We start from the raw sequence: 20,602 nt of genomic DNA on the forward strand, positions 1-20,602 counted from the left end.
TTAATCATAGTATTTCTATATATTTCTGCCAGGTACCCAGGCAGCCAATCCTCTGTGAGGACTGAGACATTCAAATTTGCATATTGGGGCCTTCATGGCTTCTAAGCCAGCCAATCATATCTGAGGGCTGAGGAATTCAAATCCACAAATCAGGGCCTGCACGGCTTCCCAGCCAGCCAATCATATATGTGGTCTGAGGCATTCAAATTTGCATATTGGGGAATTCGTGGCTTCTAAGTCAACAAGTCATTCATGTCATATATCTCTAAAAATTCGCATTTTAATGATAAATTGTCAACACTGGAAGATTCCCCCATCTCTTCTGAACAAAACGGTGTAAGAATGACCGCTCTAGCCCCTACGGTTAGGAAATTATGGTCATTTGTTTGAGGGGAGTCGTCACTATGAGAAATAGACTGCAATAATCCTGTGCCTCTCTGTGCTGCGTGTGCAAATAGATGCACCTGTTTTGGCGGGGAAAAGTGCACAGCCTCTCTGATTGGTGGATTCAAATTCAGCAGCTCCCAGGCTGACCTAGAAACTTACTTCTCTCTCCCTGTGTGTGTGTGTGTGTGTGTGTGTGTGTGTGTGTGTGTGTGTGTGTGTGTGTGTGTGTGTGTGTGTGTGTGTGTGTGACAGAGAGAGAGAGAGAGAGAGAGAGAGAGTGAGTAAGCCTTTTAATGGGATGATCTCATTCTAAGATTCAAATTCAATATATTTAGACTGGGTGACTGAATTGGATCTTGTGTGTGTTTGTCTCTCTGTGCATGTGTGTTTCCTTATGTGTACATATTTGTGATTGTGTGGCTGTTATAGATTTTTTTGCTGATTTTTTTTCATTTAACAAGTATATTTGAGGGACCCTCAGCATGTTCAGCATTTTTTCACCTGTCCATTTTGCTTTTCCAATTTTTCTGTTTAAGTTATTACTATTGTGCTAAATCATACTATTTCTGCTATTTTATAAGATTTGTGCCAAATATAGTATTTCTGCCAAATATACACTCAACAAAAATATAAACGCAACACCTTTGTTACTGCTCCCATTCCTCATGGGATGGACGTAGAGACCTAAAATTCATTCCAGATACACAATATAACCATCCCTCCCAAACAGTGGTCACAAATCAGTCCAAATGTGTGGTAGTGGGCACATCTGCTATATTGAGGTAATCCATCCCACCTCACAGGTGTGCCACATCAGGATGCTGATCTGACATCATGAGTAGTGCACAGGTGTACCTCAGACTGCCCACAACAAAAGGCCACCCTTTTCTGCAACTTTTCAGCTTTTTCAGCTAGTTTTAGCAGACAGCTTCAGCTTTAAAGCAATTCAGAATTCATATGATTACAACCAATATGTATTGGAGTAAAAGAAACAAATGTGCAATGAACATGTCAGGAGTCGCTGTTAAAAAGTCTCATGGCAGTGGGGTTAAGGGACCTCCTGAACCTCTTGAGTCCTGCAGTGGAGTGAGATGAGCCTCTGCAGCTCCTACTGTGAGGATGCTTAGGCGATCACCAACACCAGCTCCTTGGTGTTGGTGTTCAGAAGAAGACTGTTCTTATTACTGCAGTCAGTTAAATAAATCTATCATAATAAAGTACATTTTAACATAATGACCTTGTGTTTATTTATGTCTTTTAACCATTATTTCAAATTCAAAGAATCCCATTTGAAACATTTATTAAACTTATAGAATTAAATTAAAAGTTGTTTTTTGTTGCAAAAAAATCTAGTATAATAATATTTAAATTTACATATATTTTCACGTTTTCCATGCCAATTTTGTGTAATTGCGGAGTTTCCCACTTTTCCCACTACTCGTGAATGCCTCCTTTTTTACGTCTCCGCCTGACTCCTGAATCTCCGTCCACTCTCAGCTCAATCCGTGCCGGTAAGTGCTGCTTCTCTGTCTCTCTTATCTGAAATGAAATGTCTATAAGCTGTATGAGGGATTTACCCAGTTGTTGTTAGTGACTTATGAAGCCAGTCGAAGTATAAGTCATGTTAAAGTAACACAATGGCTGCTTTTTTAGTGAAACGTTGTAATTTTACTATTTAAAAGGAGTGTTTGGTATGCTAGCCCTAAGTGCTAACGCCTAGCCTAGCTGCTATAGGCCCAGTGTGAAATTAATATGGTTCATTTGATTGTTTATTACAGTTATTGTGTTGTATTTGGTTCATTCGGTGTGTTAGTGTTTCTGAGTCTGTTAGGGAAGCTGAAGTTAGTTCTCTTCACAAATCAGTCAGTTAAAAACGGCCTCATTCTTTCGGTTGTGAGGTAATGAGCCGTCATTTTAGAACCACTGATTAGCTGCTGAAGCAGCAGGGTCGGCAACTTCAAAGGAGCCATTTTACCGCCATTAGCTGTGTCCCAAAACGTCGGCTGCATCTTTCGGAGGACCCAGCTTTCGCGGTCTACGTGGACCGAGAAGGCTGTGAAACTGGACGGTCTAGCCTTCAGATTTGCGTCACCGCTGTCTCGCTGGAGTTTAATAAACTCGGCCGTCTGCTCCTTGCTATTTAAAATATAACAGGACACTGGCGTAAATTCTCGACCGTTTAACGTTTATTGAGCTGTGTGAAAATCCCGGAGGACCCACCGGATGGATTAATAAAGCTTTATTTAATCTAATAATCTAATAACTTTGATCTCAGCCAAACCGATTTACTCCAGAACAAATAAAACACAGAAAAAGGCAAACAATTACATTTTTAAGTTATCAGAGTGACTTGTATATCATGTTTAACCTGAGTAGCGAAAGAGCGGGGGTCTGAACCCCCCTCCCGGCTTGCCATCGAGCCGGTGGGTGACAGACGTCTCTGAAAACGTCGGCACACTTTTGCAAATATGCGATGTCTTGATAAACCAAGCAGATATTTGTAATTTACACCGCTACTTTCTCGCCTAAAAATATGTTAAAAGTTTATTCGGGGAAATGAAGGACTCATTTGTCGGCCGCATTTGAGACAGCCTTCGTCGACTGGCTGTGACATAATCGGCCTTCAAATGCGGCCTCCGGAGGATGCAGCCGACATTTTGGGACACAGCTTCTGACTGAAAGCCGGGAGAAGAAGAGTCACGTGCCTGTACCGGTGTGTTTTTGTGCTGTGGGTTAATTAACAGAAGGGAGAGAGAGAGTGAGGATGAAACACATAATATAAGAATAATAACATCTCTTAACAAGAAGTTTTTTTTAATTAGTTAATTTTAGTTTTTTAGTTAAATTTTAAGAACTGTTTAACAAACACTTGTTTGTGCAGGTTGTTTTTTTTTTTAATGAAACCTACACCTGCAGCTCTGTTTAACTTCTCACTTTGTGAAAAACTAACGAAATATAAAAAAGTCCACCTTCAAATAAATAAAATGCAGCAGTGCACCATTAATATTATAAATATGATATGTAGATATTTAAAACAACAGCATATTAAATGATACTGTGTGCAGGTGATAATATTTTTAGGAAGCAGAATTTGAATGCAGAAGAACTCAAATGTTGAAGCCTACAAAAATAACATCCAAGCTTTCATTTATGATTGTTCATGCTTTGAAATTGTGATGTCAGAATTTGATAAAGTGTGCAGAGCTAGGTGTAGCAAATCATTGCTTATTAAATCTACTGTGTTATCTAATAGCACCAAACTAATAGAGCTATCACATAACTGAGAAACGTGTGTGGCTTATTACAAATGGATGAAACCACATTTTACCTTAATGAAGACAGTAATCTTTAATAAGGTGTAGAAAAAAGAGGAGAGTTGTTTGTTGCTGTGGTAAACAAAGAAGTGTACTGAATCTTTTGGACTACACAGAGTGATGCAGTATTGACTGTGATGCTGATTTGAGTTGTCTCATTCTGTGTTTTTGTGCTTTGTCTTTTGTTACGCAGAGTGAAAGAGATCTTTGGTTTTGCCTTTGCTGGTAAGTAAACAGTGATTGTAACTGAAGCAGTATGAACCTGGCATTGCGTAGCACATTTGGCAACTTACATACTTGACTTGACATTTGGCAACTTGACTTTTTGTGATATGTTTCCATTTACTGATTGGCAAAAACACAAAGTCAGGTTTTATTACATGGTGTAGGAAATATTTGGTATATCCTGCACTTGTGCCAACAAATATTGCTGGCTATTCTTTATATTTCTGTAGTAATGAATGCTTTTATTACACTTGCTATAGCCATGTGAGACGCTGCAGTTCATTTATCTCCTCTTTAGACTACAGTAAGCTAATAAAGCCTTAAATAAATTGAGAATTTTACTAGTTAATTTATGTCACAGTAAATTGGATTGTGTGTGAAGAGGCTCAACAGTCTGAATCATCAAACAGTGATCTGATGAATTGTTTCCTTTCTCTAGACTGCTGATCTGATCGTCTCAGTCTGGTAAGTAAAGGTTTGTCTGAGGGAAATGTTTCTCATTATAAATCAAATCAAATCACTTTTATTGTCACATCACATGTGCAGGCACACTGGCACAGCACATGCGAGTGAAATTCTTGTGTGCGAGCCCCACAAGCAACAGAGATGTGCAAACACAACAACACAAACGAGCAAAATACAAGATACAGGAGATTCAGTTTAGTGCAGTGAGTCAGCACAGCTCTTGGCAATCATCAGATCCTAGAAAAGTCTATGTAAACATTTCCAGACTTACAGATCTCTCTTATCATCATAGTACATTTTTAATTAGGCCCTAATATCGGCCATGCTAAGTTTATTGTAGATTTAGTGGAGTGTGTATTAAACATGCCCCAAATTTGACTGAAAAATGTAGAAACTGCTGTATAGGAGTCATCTGTCTCCAAATTTTTCATTTTGCCAAAAGTCATACTGAGTAAATTATTTTTTACTTTTATGTTAACTGCTCCCCAGACATTATGATATACTGTTGTACCAGGTAAGTACACACAGAAACGGGAATTTGAGACCTTTGGGCATTTAGGATCATGTGAGTTGAGTGCATGTAAGTGTGGTCTGAGACTGTCTGCTCTGACTTCATTGTGTGGGTTTAGCTTGACCATATAATGTTTATAGTAAGTTTCTGTAGCACCGCATCTTGGTTTACAGACTCTGTTTGTTTTTATTGTGTTAATAGAATGCAAAAATGTCCTTAGAAATGTTCCACCACCATATGATAAACATTTTCATTCAGTTGAATCTAATAATGTACTGTACAACTCTTCAGTGTATAATATATGTTCTGTATTTTTCGGACTGTAAGGCACACTAAATTCTAAGGCACATTAAGCCAAACAAAACAGATAAGTCAAACTTTATTCAACTCATTTACAATAACTCTCAAAATACAGAACAATACACTCACTTTTCAGGATTTATGGACTGATGAATGTGGATTGATCAGTTTGAAATCTGCTTCATAAGCATGGCTCTCAACAGGTGCCAGGCCCTTATACACACACACCGTATTATGTTGAAGCACAGTACGAATTACTCTACGAGGGTGCTGACTATGGTAGCCATGCTCCGACAATACATCAAGTGGTGCTGCTTTGTAGCTTACCAAAGTCATACTAAAACATTTGACAGATTTGACAGAGTGCCGTGTAGCACATAGAAGTGGTTTGAAATCAGTAAGCACAACCATACATAAGGTGCACTGTCTATTTTTGAGAAAATTAAAGGCTTTTAAATGTGCCTTATAGTCTGAAAAATACGGTAAAGCCAGGTTTATTGGAAGTGTGTCTAATTCCACTTTCTTTCTGTCTTACAGGTGACCTGCTGCAGAAAACCCTCTCCCTCTATCATTAACAAGCCATTAACAAGCAAATTCAGTCTGTCCTATCACTCTCCCTCTCCCTGCTCCATCTTTTTTGACAAGGGATTCTATCTTCTATCATTTCTCCGCCATGTACTCTATCTAATTTTGACAAGCATAAGCCCTAGTTTGACAAGAAACCAAGTTTGACAACAAACCAAGGTTGACAACAAACCAAGTTTTTGGAAATTGAAGTTACCGCAACTTCGACGATCTGTTTTCAGAAATCTGAGAGATCTCTGCTCTCACTGCTCCTTCTTTCCTGTCGTTAAACTCTCTCATATCCACTCATTTTACTGGAAATTACAAGTAAGAAGTTGAATATACAGTACAGTAGAAGTCACTGTAGAAACTACTTACACAGCCCTACATTTGTCATTTTAATTTTGCATTACACTTTGGAATAAACATTGATTGGCTGTTTGGCTTACAGGTGCAATTGCTTTGATAAATTATATAAAATATACACCTCTTAAAGGTTTATTTGTAATAAGACAATCTGGTTATTTTGTAATATATACATTCAGACTGCTCTATTTACATAAATATTAAATTAGATTGAACTACATTTTTCAAGTCGGTTTCATTGACTATAACATTTGACTACATTAAGTTTATACTAATATTATTTAAGGACAAACCCATTTCTGTTACTCAGTGTAAGTATTGAGTTACAATTGTCATTGAGAAGCTGCCCTGAGGACCCAGACTTCCTGTTTCCTGACTGCTGCAGAACATCCAGCTGAAGAATCCTCATCGCCTGTCATCTGATCACTACACCACCACAGCTCCTTATATTTGCTTTAAATTTTAGATATCTGAAAGATTTACACAAAGTCTACTTCAAAGCTAAGAGTTTTATTATAGCCTGTTGATTGATTGTTGAGATTTATTCTGCATATTACTTCACAGAAGTATAGACCTATTCATTAACCAGTCTGGTTAAAAAAAAGAATAATATACAGTTTTTGAAAAAGCTACAATAAAACCTTTTAAGGATCTTTCAATAACTTTTATATTGAGTTTGTATTTAAGCCAGCCTTTTTACATCAATTAAACAGTTATAAGAACACTTTACCATTTGTATAGTTTTACATTTATCCATTTAATAGAAACTTGAGGAGTTTTTCCGTGTTTACAGGTTGATTTTTGTATACATTTGTGTATAAATACATATAAGGTCCAGTTTGTACTTGCACAAAATGCCAAGGAAAGGTCAAAGGTCACAGGCCCAGAAGCTTAGATGGCAAAAGGAGAAGGAACAGGTAAATGTTTCTCAGACCGGTGAGCAGGTAAAGGTGTCTGTTACAAGTATTCCCAGTCCAGAAGTGCAGCTCAGCGTTCAGACAGCCGCAGTGTCTTATGCAGATGTGGTAAAGAGAGGTGTTAGCTCATCATCTGTGCCAAATGCTAAAGTACAGCAGGTAATCCAGACTGAACCCCAGCTAACTGTGCAAACGCAGCATGATGGAGAAGCTCCAGGACCATCTCATGTACAGGTTACAAACAGTGAAAGTTGCCCACGAGTGAGTAGCATCTGTGCATCCCGAAGCCAGGCCAATGCTAAGTATGGAAAGTACCGGAATCAGCAATGCATGGCGAACAGTTTGGTTTTCCTGTCATTCTTACACGAGGATGAATTCATTACCAGAGCAGATCTTAACCGTGTGTTGGACAAAGGCCATGCCGTGTATTCAGATGCCAGAAAGAGGTTTGTGAACAGCGTGTTTCTAGCCTGCGATGAACTTCCCTCAGTTGTCACCAGCCGCAGACACGAGTATCAAGTCGACATGTCTCAGTTTGCTCATTACGGCACATTTGATGGTACAGATCACTTTCCGAGCCTTGAACAGGGACTACAGCGTTTGGCTTCAGAGTTTCGCTACGCTTTGCTAGTCATGGGAGGAACAGTCATCGCAGTTTGCAGGCTGACTTCAGGTGAATACGCATACTTTGACCCTCACCCACGTAAGTCTACAGGAATGCCATTGTCGCTAAGTGTAAGTGGTGGAACTGCAGTTGTGTTAAAATTCACACGTCTTAACGACATGATTGACAGGATCAAACGTTTGTACCGAATGTGTAGCATCGCACCAACCTGCACTTATGAACTACAGCCTGTTGAGTTCCACAGTGAAAACGCTGCTGACCAAAGAGATGCTGATGAAAACAGACAAACAGCTACAACTGTTCCAGCACCAGCTTTAAATGAACCTGAATTTGAAACCCCAAAGTCCACTGAGCAGACACGGAAAACTGTGGCCGACACTTTAGCTACTGAAGTGATGTCATCCAGAGTGGATTATTCAAATGAGCCAGCTGCTGAGCTGAACAATCGTCCTTCTGATTATTTAGAAATAGAAACCTCTGCATCTTCTGTAAGAGACACTCAGGTAATAAAAGATTCTGTTCCTCAGAATGATTTAAACACTGCCTCCTGTTTAACTATGACAACAGAGGAACTCTCACATAAACTGTTGAAGCATAATAAACAGCAAAGGAGAAAGATTAGGAGACAACTATTGGTCCAAGAAAAACTATCACAGAGAAAGGAAAATGAGAAAAAGAAAGAAAGACAGATGTACACTTTTGATGAAAGCTTTAAGGCAAAGAAAAAAGATTCTAGTAGAAAGTCTCATGATTCTGATCACAGTAAGAAAAAGAGTGTGTACAAAAAGAATCTATATAAACTCAATGCTACATACAGAGAGAAACAGAGAGAACATTTTAGAAAAATCTATAGAGAAAGTGCTAAAATTAGAGAGAGAAAAAGAGAACGTGTCATAAGGATGTATAAAGAAGATTCTTTATTCAGAGAAAAGCAGAAGGAACGAATAACAAGAACATATAGAGAATCTCCCGTGTTCCGAGAAAAGCAGAAGGAACGAATAACAAGAACATATAGAGAATCTCCCGTGTTCCGAGAAAAGCAGAAGGAACGAATAACAAGAAAATACAGAGAATCTCCCGTGTTCCGAGAAAAGCAGAAGGAACGAATAACAAGAACATACAGAGAATCTCCCGTGTTCCGAGAAAAGCAGAAGGAACGAATAACAAGAACATATAGAGAATCTCCCGTGTTCCGAGAAAAGCAGAAGGAACGAATAACAAGAAAATACAGAGAATCTCCCGTGTTCCGAGAACAGCAGAAGGAACATGTAAGAAGAAATTACAGAACTTGTGCTGAATTCAGAGAGAAACATAAAGCTTACATGAGGTCATATGTTTCTAACCTATATAAAGAAAGTGTAGAATTTAGACAGAAAAAAAAATGTTACATCACTAAACGTTATGGAGAAGAGAGACAATTTCAGCAGCAACACAAGGACAATATGAGAGAACGAATGAGAGTAAAATATTGGAACAGTATTTCTTTTAGACAGATGCATAATATCAGATGTGCAATGAAAATAAAAAGAAAATATCGTCAGATGCATCGACCAGCTGAAAGTTTACAGTGTCATCCAGATAACACTTTAATGAATGAGGCCATATCTCGTTTCAGATCCAACATTAAGTCAGCACCATCTTATGTTTGTACTGTTTGTCTAAAAGCTTCTTTTCCTAATCAGGTGAAAATCTGCAAAAGAGAAAATTACTCAAAACACCAGACTGTAGCTCAGCAGTGTCTAACTGGTAAATTTGTTCATGTGTGTGATGAAGCATGTAATGATCACTGCAGCTTTCCTGTTGAGAGAAAAAAAGAATATATCTGTCACACGTGTCACAGTTCCCTCAAAAGTGGACGCATGCCAAGACTTGCTGCTGTTAACAGTTTAGAACTGCAGGATATTCCAGCTGAACTGTGCGATCTCAACATTCTGGAGAGACATCTGATTGCCAAATGCATACCTTTTGCTAAGATTATTCCACTTCCAAAGGGCAGACAAAGACTCATACGTGGTAATGTGGTGTGTGTACCATCTGAAGTCCAACAAACAGTTGACTGTTTGCCTCGGTTAAGAAACCATTCCCAGATCATGAGGATAAAGCTGAAAAGACGACTGTGCTACAAAGGCCATCAGCTGTTCCAGACTGTTACTTGGTCTAAACTAATTCAAGCCTTGCATAAACTGAAACATATTCATCCACAGTACACAGATATTATTATCAGAGATGATGCATTGCTTTGTGATCCAACGTTACCTGATGATGACAGCAGTGATGAAGCCAGCATGGGAAGCGATGATTATGATGAAGCAGATTTAATGGAAATTGACAACTATGAAAAAGATGCCCTTTTGTGCGAAAGTGAGTCTGAAAGTGAACAAGCTATTAATATGCAACCCTGTGATGAACAACCAGAGGAACAAAATCCTGATGAACCAGAAAGTGATTTGAACAATGGAGGTTTTGCTCTAGAAAGCTGTCTGCAGCCTGTTGACATTTCAGAAGAGATTCTTTGTTTCACTGATAACACATATTGTGTGGCTCCTGCAGAAAGAAACAATCCTGTTAGCTTCTTCAGAACTCCTTATTTGGAAGCCATGGCATTTCCTGTGCAGTTTCCTACTGGTCAGAATACACTGGATGAAAAGAGACTTCTTAAACTCACACCGAGTGCTTACTTCAAGTCAAGGCTTTTTAACATTGATGCAAGATTTGCTAAAGACACAAATTACCTGTTTTTCTCACAGTTTGTCACTGAAATACATTTGGCTAATTCCAGCATGACAATACAGCTAAGGAAAGGTAAAACTATGACCAAAGATGGACGCAAAATCACATCAGGAATGTTACAAAGTAAGACAGAAGTAGAGAAGCTGGTAAGAAATAAAGATGCAATCAGATTTATGCAGCCACTAAGAGGAACTCCAGCTTACTGGCAGAAAACTACCAAAGATTTATTCAGTATGATTCGTCAAATAGGAACACCTCAGTTCTTTGTCACTTTCTCTGCTGCTGAGATGAGATGGCCTGAAGTGATTCAAGCAATAAAGAGACAGCAAGGTGAAGAGGTTGATTTTGAAGCCCTGGACTGGTCAGAAAAGTGTGAAATTCTAAGATCAAATCCAGTAACCACCATGCGGATGTTTGATAAGCGTGTTGAGGCTTTGTTCAGAGATTTGCTTTTTTCTCCTGCACAGCCCCTTGGTGAGATCATTGATTACTTTTACAGAGTTGAGTTCCAGCACAGAGGTAGTCCGCATATACACATGTTGCTGTGGATTCGAGAAAAGGTAGAAGTAGATGTGGATGATGACCAAACTGTCTGTGACTTTGTGGACAGATACATCTCAGCTCAACTCCCTGATCCAGACAAACAACCTGAACTGCACAAAAAAGTCACTGAACTACAAAAGCACAGCAAGAACCACACAAAGACATGCTTTAAGAGTGTGAACTCTGGTTGTAGATTTGGGTTTCCAAAACCACCATCCACAAGAACAATGATTGTGAGACAGGATGAGGATTCAGACACTGAAGCTGCAAAAGCCAAACTCAGACCTTTGTTGAACCTGCTGAAGGAACCTGAAGCTGCTTCCCTCACCATAGAGCAGATTCTGTCACGATGCAACTTGACAATGAATGAGTATGAACAATGCCTCCAGAACATAAACAAGAAAACAGCTCTGATTCTGAAACGTGACCCAAAGGACTGTTGGATCAACAATTACAACCCAGATCTGCTTGAAGCCTGGAACTCTAATTTAGATGTCTCATTCATTTTGAATGCCTATTCATGTGTAGAATACCTCTGTAAATATATAACAAAGAAAGAATCTGGCCTCTCTGAATACCTGAAGACAGTTATTGACAACTCTGATAAGAACACCGTCAATGAATGTGATGAAATGAGAGCTGTGATGCAGGCTTACTCAAAAAAGAGAGAGATCAGCGCACAGGAGTGTGTGACTCGAGTCTGTGGCCTAAAAATGAAAAAATGTTCCCGCAGTGTTGTATTTGTACCAACAGATGATAACCCAGTAAAAATGAGTCGGCCCATGAGCTTCCTGGAAAGCACAACACATGACAGCTGTAATATTTGGATGACAAGTTTGAGTGATAAATACAAATGCAGACCTGAGACCCCAGAATATGAGGAAATGTCGCTGGCTGATTTTGCTGCCCTGTGCCGGTTGGTGAGTGGTCCAAATGAAGGAAAAGATGTGCTTCCTCTTCTAAACCAGCTTGGATTTGTACAAAGGCGAAAGAATGATAAACCAGCTATAATCAGGTATTACCACTGTTCACAGGAAAAAGATCCTGAGCAATATTATGGTCGACTGTTGAGACTTTACCTTCCACACAGATCAGAGCAGGAACTGAAACCACAATGTTTCCAAACCTATCAGTCCTTCTACAACTCGGGTTTTGTGCGACTTCCATGTTCAGACCACAGTGAGTCTGTGAAACGGATTGTGAAAAGAAATAAAGACAAGTATGAGAAGAACTCTGAGGATATTGAGAGTGCACTGGAAGAGTTTGAACAAAATAGGGATGTTGTGATCGATGAATGGTGTAATCTTGCTCCTGAATCTGAAGTTGTGAGGCTGCAATGTGATGAGAATCTTCCTGAGAGACATTCTGATGATGAGAACGAACAGGAGAATGTCCCTGACTACAGTCGTCAGTCTGATGCTGTAACAAAGATCAGAGCCATCAGAGAACAACCTGCAGTAGATCCAGCCGTGGTACGTGTAATGTATCAGAATCTGAACCAGAAGCAGGCCTGCGTGTTCTATGCCATAAGAGACTGGTGTATTCAGCGAGTTTGTGGTTTGAACCCAGATCCATTTTTCTTCTATATCAACGGTGGTGCAGGAACTGGAAAGTCACATCTGATTAAATGTATTCACTCTGAAGCATCAAAGATCCTGAGCAGACTGCCTGCTAATGCAGAAGAAGCTGACATATCAAATCCAACTGTTTTACTTACTTCATTTACCGGGACAGCAGCTTTTTCTATCAATGGCTCTACATTACATTCTCTACTGAAACTACCCAGGAGTCTGAAACCACCCATTCAAGGACTTGGTAACCAACTGGATGAAGTCAGATCTGAGCTGATGAATGCAGAAATTATTGTTATTGATGAGATTTCAATGGTTTCAAAACCCCTTTTTGCCTATGTGGATGCAAGACTGAAACAAATCAAAGGCACTCAGAGACCTTTTGGTGGAATGTCAGTTTTAGCTGTTGGAGATTTTTACCAGCTGCCACCAGTGCGACAGTCTAAACCTCTCTGCGTTTACGATCCAGAACAGATTGACCTATGGCAGGAACATTTTCAGATGATCACTCTAACCGAGATCATGCGTCAGAAAGATGATGTGGCCTTTGCAGAGATGCTGAACAGGATTAGAGTGAAAGAAAAGACGGATGAGCTTTCTCAGTGCGACAGAGATTTGTTGTCACAGGCTGTGACTGCACCAGAAGAATGTCCAACTGAGGTCTTACACATTTATGCCACCAACAAGAATGTGGAATCCCATAACACAGATACCCTGAAGAAGCTTCATTCAAACATCATAATCATCACTGCAGACGATTTCCAGAAGGATAAACGTACAGGCAGAATGGAACGAAGAGACAAACCATTTACAGGTGGGAGAAATGATTTACCTGACACTCTGAATGTTGCTGAAGGAGCTCGAGTCATGCTGACCAGAAACTTGGACACACTAAACGGTTTAGTCAACGGTGCTTTTGGTATACTGGTAAAGGTGGTGAGATCTGAAAATGATGGACACATAATCAAACTGGGGCTCAGAATGGACAACCGGCAGCCTATGAGACACAACCGCAGTGCTAATGCAGCATCTGATGATCTGGTTTACATTGAGAGAGCAGAGGAGAGTCTGAAGTTTAAAGGAGCGGTACGCAGACAGTTTCCTGTAAAGCTAGCATTTGCCTGCACAATTCACAAAACTCAGGGTCTTACAACACAGACAGCTGTAGTTTCAATGAAGAACATTTTTGAACCAGGTATGGCTTATGTTGCTCTCAGCAGGGTGACGTCTCTCAGTGGACTATATTTGCAGGACTTGGATGAGAAAAAGATTTACTCCAATCCCGAGGTAACTGCAGCACTCCAAACCATGAGACAAGCCAGCGTTGAGGAAATGATGCCTCTTCTTCAGGTCAGAGAAACAGCCAGCAGACTTGACACTCTTACACTGATCCATCACAATACGGAGGGTTTGCCATCTCACATCAGTGACATCAAGAGTCATCATGAAATGTGTTTAGCAGATGTTTTGTGTCTCACAGAGTCTCACCTCCAAGGCTCCTTTGTTGCAGACAGTCTTCATTTGGACGGCTACACCATGTTCAAACGCAACAGACATGTGTCCTACACAAACTTTCCTCACATGGCCAGCCGAAGTGGTGGGGGAGTTGTTGTGTATTTGAGGAATCATTTTCAGGTTCAGGTAAAACAGTATCTGCATAATGTCACTGATCTTGAGTTTTTAGTGTTGAAGGTTCAGGCTCCATTCCCTGCACTCATTGCTGTTGTGTACAGACCCCCTGACTACAGTTTGACACCATTCATGCAAAACCTGGTAAGTCTTTTAGATTCCCTTGAAATAATGGACTGTCACCCAATCATTGTGTGTGGAGATTTTAATGAGAACCAGTTGCAGAGTGGAAGAAAACAGATTCTGGAGCAGTTTCAGTCGAGAGGGTATTCACAGCTGATCACTTCTGCCACTACAGACAAGAACACCCTGCTTGACCTCATTTTTATTTCTCAGCCAGATCAATGTCTCCATTCCGGTGTTCTGAGATCATACTACAGTTACCACAACCCTGTGTTTTGTGTCCTGTCCTCGAGCCAATCATGAAGTCGTCTGGTGAGTTTTGAAACAATTACAGATCATGTTTGTTACAGAGTTTACTGATTGTAGAGTATGAAAAAGATTTTTCATTGGAAAAAATTGTCTTCCCTACTCTGTCTGTAAGAAGACCCTTTCTTATTGCAATGTTATTAATCATGTCACCAAATCATGGCTGTACTTCATGCAGAGCCGGGAGATCTGCTTTCTGTTATCATGCACCTCAGATCTGAAATATACTGCATTAAACGGACATAATTTATTTTTTATTCTCATGTTTTAAATGACTAAATCTACTTATACATTTTTTCATGGATGTTAATTGTCATCTCCTTTTTTGATACTTTTTTTACTCTGACGTATGTATCTCAACAAACGAGATCTTCCCCTCCAAGATGCTTTCAAATATGAAATAGTAAATAAATAAATCACAGATAAATGCAGGTATTTATTATGGGTCACATGAATAAATACAGACAATTATATTTTCTTGATTATAGTAAATTTTGTAGAATCAAATGTTTTTTGGATGAATGAGGTTTTGCTTATCATGTTTTACAGGTAAAAAATGTTAAAAGTTTTAAACTATCTTTAGGCTACCAGAGATGTCTATAATTATACATTATGTAGAGAAAAACATTTTCACAGCTTACAGAATTTGTATAAAAACTGATTTAGAAGTACATGGAAAGTTTCTGCATCAATTTTCTGACTTGGCCTTTATCCGGGTGGGTTTGGGTTTGGGTGGATAAAGGCCAAGTCAGAATTCTCTGAGCAGCTGGAAAAAGCTGCTAATAAACAAAGACATCAGAAAGCGGGGGCTTTAGGTGTAGCCCCCGCTTTCTGACGCACTAATTAGATTTAGTAACTGACACCCCATACCAGCATTATATAGACACTTGGGGGCTGAGATGGGTGGGTGGGGAGGTGGTGTTAAAAGCACTTTATGTTTTGTAGATGTATTTTTTTCAGACAGGGCACACACAGTCCTGTTTCCTTTGTGGGAAAACCTTCAAACTTCACCATCCTCAGCTGAAACAACAACATCTTAACACCATCTTCATGAACTGCTGAGCCAAACCTGATCCATCAGTGCTGGACTGCACAGATAACTACATGCCACACAGAGACTGCTGTTTTATGAACTGCCATACCAGTATGTCTTCAATGGAGAAGATGACACACCCATCACCTGACCTCCTGCCTGATCTGGAGACCATCATGATGCTGCCACACTACACACCTCTGAGACCATGAATGATGACTCCTACTGAGGAAACTGTATTTCCTGTCAGAGATGCTCAGTGATCCTCAGAGCAGAGAGCGGTATGATTCTTTATCTTTGATAAAAAATGTCAGTGTTTTTAATTCAATTAATTAATTAAAATCCTGTTTAGTGCATAAATAATTCCACACTCAAATGATTATACTTGTTGACACTTTTTGAGTTTTAATTCACATTATGGATTACAAATCTATGCTTTTTCTACTCTGTCTCTCTGTGCAGGTATTGCTGTCTTCTGAGTTCTTCAGTGTCCCAACTGAGACATTCAAACCTCATTGCAGAGCTCATGTCTTTCCTCACCATCATGTGAGTGTGAGATTGCTCTGGATTCTGGTTATGTGGCCTGCAGCACCTATAAGGTATTTCAACATTGTTCATTGCATAACTTATTTGTAGTTTTTAGGCCTTAACACAAATAAAATGTTCCTTTTTCTGTATTTTTTAGAACAAGCTCGTCCAGTGTGCCTGCATTCCAGCTTCTTAGACTCTACTCAAGTGGACAGAGTATCAGTGTTTGGCCACTCTTACAGACACCGACTTCTGTCAACTCACTGCTACTGATCAGGCACCTGACTCCAGGAAGACAGAGGGCTGCAAGCCTGTCATCGTTTCCAGTGTGGCTTTGTATTCTTGGGGTAGCATCAGATTTTTCCCACAAATATTCAAAGGTAACACTTATTTTAAGCGTAGTTATTAAGTCAAAAGTCTTCCCTTGTGTTAATTTTATTTTTTTTATTTGTTTTTGTTTTCTTTTAGATTTATGTGCACTGATCGGATGTGGTGGAGCTTTGTTAACTGTGTGGAAAACATCTGTTTGTGATGATATTTACAATGAGGCTTTAAGGTGACAGTTTCCATGTAATTTCAATCCTTTTACTAAGCAAAAACATGTTTGCAATTAACATATTTTTTTTTAAGTTTTGTCTTCTGGATTTCTGGTTAACATTCCTCTGTGACAGCAAATACTAAACTGGTCCAAGTACCCAGCATATCATTGGTCAAAGGCAAAAAGGACCACATGTCACACTAGCAATGAATTATTGACTGTGTTTGTGTCATCAGATTTAACTAACAATATCAGACATATGAAACTGAACTCTGGATTAATGTGCAGATTTTTTTTGTGTTTTTTTTTATTGTTGAATAATTATTTTGTAGAACAAACCCAATCTATTTACCCAAACAATGTAACTTGTTTGGGTAAATAGTGGATTAATATATCTAAGTCTATAAGTATAGCAAGCTGAATTCATACAGACACACAGCTCTAAATCCTGGATTGTAGGATGTACAAAAATGATCATGTGATTATTATGGACATTTAAATAACTATATCTATTGAACCATTACATGTATTCTTTTTAGAAATTACACAATCTCAAAATGTGAAAAAAGAAAGTGTTTAAGAGAATAAATAATGTGTGTTTGTATGAATCCTGCCTTAGTATGGGGTGTCAGTAACTACATTAGTATAGAGTAGGTCTAACAGTGGTTTTCCACATCTGCTCTAATACAGCAGTCCCCAACCTTTTTTGCGCCACGGACCGGTTTATGCCCGACAATATTTTCATGGACCGGCCTTTAAGGTGTCGCGGATAAATATAACAAAATAAAACTAGTACCGGTACTGAAAAAAAGAAAATTTATTCATAACACACGTGAAAAGACCCAGGAAAACCGAGTAAACGATAAAAACGATAACAAAATAACGCTGAAAACCGATAAAAACCCTGAAAACTATACATTTCACACCTGAGCCTCATCTCTCGCGGCCCGGTACCAAACGACTCACGGACCGGTACCGGTCCGAGGCCCGGGGGTTGGGGACCGCTGCTGTAATATATATAGATAATGGGTCAGACATATAAAGTCATTTTGAAAAGTTCATAAAGGTCATTTATATGTGTTCCTCTTTATCATTTTATATCAGGTCAAACAGCTGACTTGAGTTTTGATCAGAGTAGAACCATAACATTCATGCTAATGGTTCTACTGTTTACAGTTACTTTATGATGGATTTCACCCTGGTCACAGCACTATGTGAAAAGCTGTTAGAGGTAAAGTTAAGCCAATTAATACCTCATCATAAGTCACTCTCTAACGCAAAGCAGTGATTATTTTTCACTGTAATTTATTCCACAACGATGTTCTTTATTTGATCCTTGTTTCTTTAAATATGCAAATCGATTGTTCAGCTGTGTGACTCTCCACACCTCAAATATATCACAATGTGGACTTCATTTTGACAGTATTTTGTAGATTGGTACCATATTTATCATCAAATCAGGAAACTGTAAACTAATTGAAAAAATTAAGCTTGTGAAAATTTTAATGTGGCATAGGAACATGTTGTTTATCCTTGCCAAATGGTATTTACACAAAACTCCAGCAAATCAGAGGATATATTTTTGTCTCTCACTTGCTATATATGTGTATATTTTTGCAGTTAATAGCCTATCATGTGTCTGCGCATCTTAGGGCCATAAACATAAACATGGCAAACAAGGATATGTTCACAATTCCAACAGATGCTTCAATTGTTTGTATAGATTTTAGATCAATTTGATTTGCATTTTCTATTAATATTTTTCTGTTTGTCCCAAATGGTATTTTTATTTCTTTATGCCATTATTGTAATCATTGGAAACAACTGAGTAAATATTTTGTATCATATGTTTCTAAAAATGTTTGAATGTTCTACTTTTCTACTACTGGTTTTCTACTTTCTAAACTTTCTGTCACTTTTTGGCATTTCAATAACATTATTTTTGGGTGTTTTAATCTCTGACCGCAGCATCTTGTGCATTTATTACCTAAATGTTGTTTGTGTGGGTCTTGCCTTTGTTATGTTTTTTTGCCATTTTTAGATTTCACCAGCTGTGCAAACTCGCAATTTTACCTTGGTTTTGTTCCACATTAGTTTATCTGCCGGCACGTTTTCTTCCTTTTCTAATGTTTTTGGTAATTTTTCACAGTTAAACAAGTAACTTTGAGGTTACTTCAGCATTTTCAGCTGTTATCTGTTGACAGTTTTGCCTAATTATTACATTTCTGCAAATTTCTAGCAGTTCTGATAAGTTGTAATATTTCTGCCAAGTTTTTAATTTTCTACTAAATTATATTATTTCTGCTAGGTTACACTACTTTTGTTTGTTATGTTATGTTAAGTTATGTTATTCTAAATTATTGCATTTCTGCTAAGTTATTACATTTTTCTTAACTTGATATTGTTCTGCAAAGTTATTAAAATTTCAGCAACTTTTTAAACACTGACTTTGATTTCTTCAGCTTCTTCAGCTATTTTCAACTATTTTCAGCAGACAGCTTCAGCTTTACAGTTTCCTCTAAGTGATTGCAGTTCTGCTAAGTTATTACATTTTAGCAAAGTTCTTTTGCTTCTGCAAAGTTTTTACAATTTCTGCAACTTTTCAGCTTTTTCAGCTAGTTTTTGCATACAGCTTCAGCTTTAAGCATCCACACTGCATTTTCGCAGGAAATGCAAATTTTTCTAGTTTATTTTGGCTTCCATGTCTCGTGTGGATTCAGAAATTTAAAGTTCTAAATGTGCATCCAATTTAAATTTCTGAACAGTGTGATAGGATTCCCAAGCAATGATTCTCCAAAAGGCCACAAGGAATGAATCATGGTAAATCAATGCTTGCAGCCCTTTTGACACTCTTTGGATTTCAGTGTTGAAAACTTTTCTACAAGGATCCAGTTTGGGTCACAGAAGCACATTCTTCACTAGCTTTTTGCAAAGGCTCTTTGTTTTGCTTGCAGCTCAGTGAAAAATCAATAATATCTACAGCACACTTAGACAAACTCATATATATAAGATGAGCACTCCTTGATGTTTTTGTAAGTATTTTATCTACCATCCCAACCTATGATTGTGCGCCTGGTGGTATATTATTGTCCCCAGAGTTTGTGGTTTCATGTGATGCCCATGCAGGACACCAGATCTCTACCAGCTTCAGGTTAATAACTTTTTCTCAACCATCTGGAAAGCCTCAGGAGGAACAGTTTTCCCTCTTTTCTCTTGTCATAACAGAAGTCATTGTCTCAGGGTGACAGCCATGCTGTCGTTTTGACAAGCGTCACAGGCAACAATGTAATGAGACGTGAAGGGAGAGCAGAAATGTTTGGCACAAATGTTTGGAACTCAAACAATATCAATCACAGTCAGCTTCTCATGTCTGCCCGTGTTTCTCTTTGTGCGGGGATTTGTGTGTCTGTTACACAGCTGCTACATCTCCCAGGGATAAATCCCAGGATGGCTAATCAGATGCAATGCTGAGGAGGAAAGAGGAATGCACAGTGGAAATGATTTCTCTATCCCTTGCTGGTCAAGGAGTGTTTGGGTAAATTCATACAGTGTGCACAGGGATTGCTCTGCAACAATTTCCTCAGCTGAGGTGACAAGAAACAATTGTTTATAACAAAACTATTTGTTAGATTCTTCAGATTTATTTATAAAGTAGGTTTTTAAAGTTGACACTAGTTTTAAAAGGTTATATCAGATGTTATGTTCTTTGGTTTGTGGCCAAGCAGATATAAACCATTAATAAAATGAAAGCCAGGCACAGCCTCGCAGAAAACAAAATCTCAGCTCACATTCTGATCTACAGTCGCACTACTCCTATAGGCGTGTGATATGTATATTCTCTTTTTTTTGTTACTTCTTGAAAAGTGGAGAAAAACACATTTATTTCCAAATACATTAAAATAATATTCATTTTCCTGTTGCCTGGAT

The 20,602-nt window shown here is 38.6% G+C and overlaps 1 long non-coding RNA gene across 1 annotated transcript; it reads left to right on the top strand.

Moving 5' to 3' along the window:
- The first annotated feature begins 1,872 nt into the window (after nucleotides 1-1,872).
- On the top strand, nucleotides 1,873-6,801 carry LOC147337999 (uncharacterized). Its single transcript, XR_015131805.1, has 4 exons — nucleotides 1,873-1,898; nucleotides 3,895-3,926; nucleotides 4,366-4,391; nucleotides 5,740-6,801. It is a non-coding gene; the product is annotated as an uncharacterized LOC147337999 (long non-coding RNA).
- The last annotated feature ends 13,801 nt before the right edge of the window (nucleotides 6,802-20,602 follow it).

Source organism: Aulonocara sp. 'chitande type north' Nkhata Bay, linkage group LG2, assembly GCF_057382095.1.
Source record: "Aulonocara sp. 'chitande type north' Nkhata Bay isolate Kocher_YH1m ecotype deep benthic linkage group LG2, A_spYH_male_GT1.1, whole genome shotgun sequence".
In the NCBI taxonomy this organism is placed as follows: domain Eukaryota; kingdom Metazoa; phylum Chordata; class Actinopteri; order Cichliformes; family Cichlidae; genus Aulonocara; species Aulonocara sp. 'chitande type north' Nkhata Bay.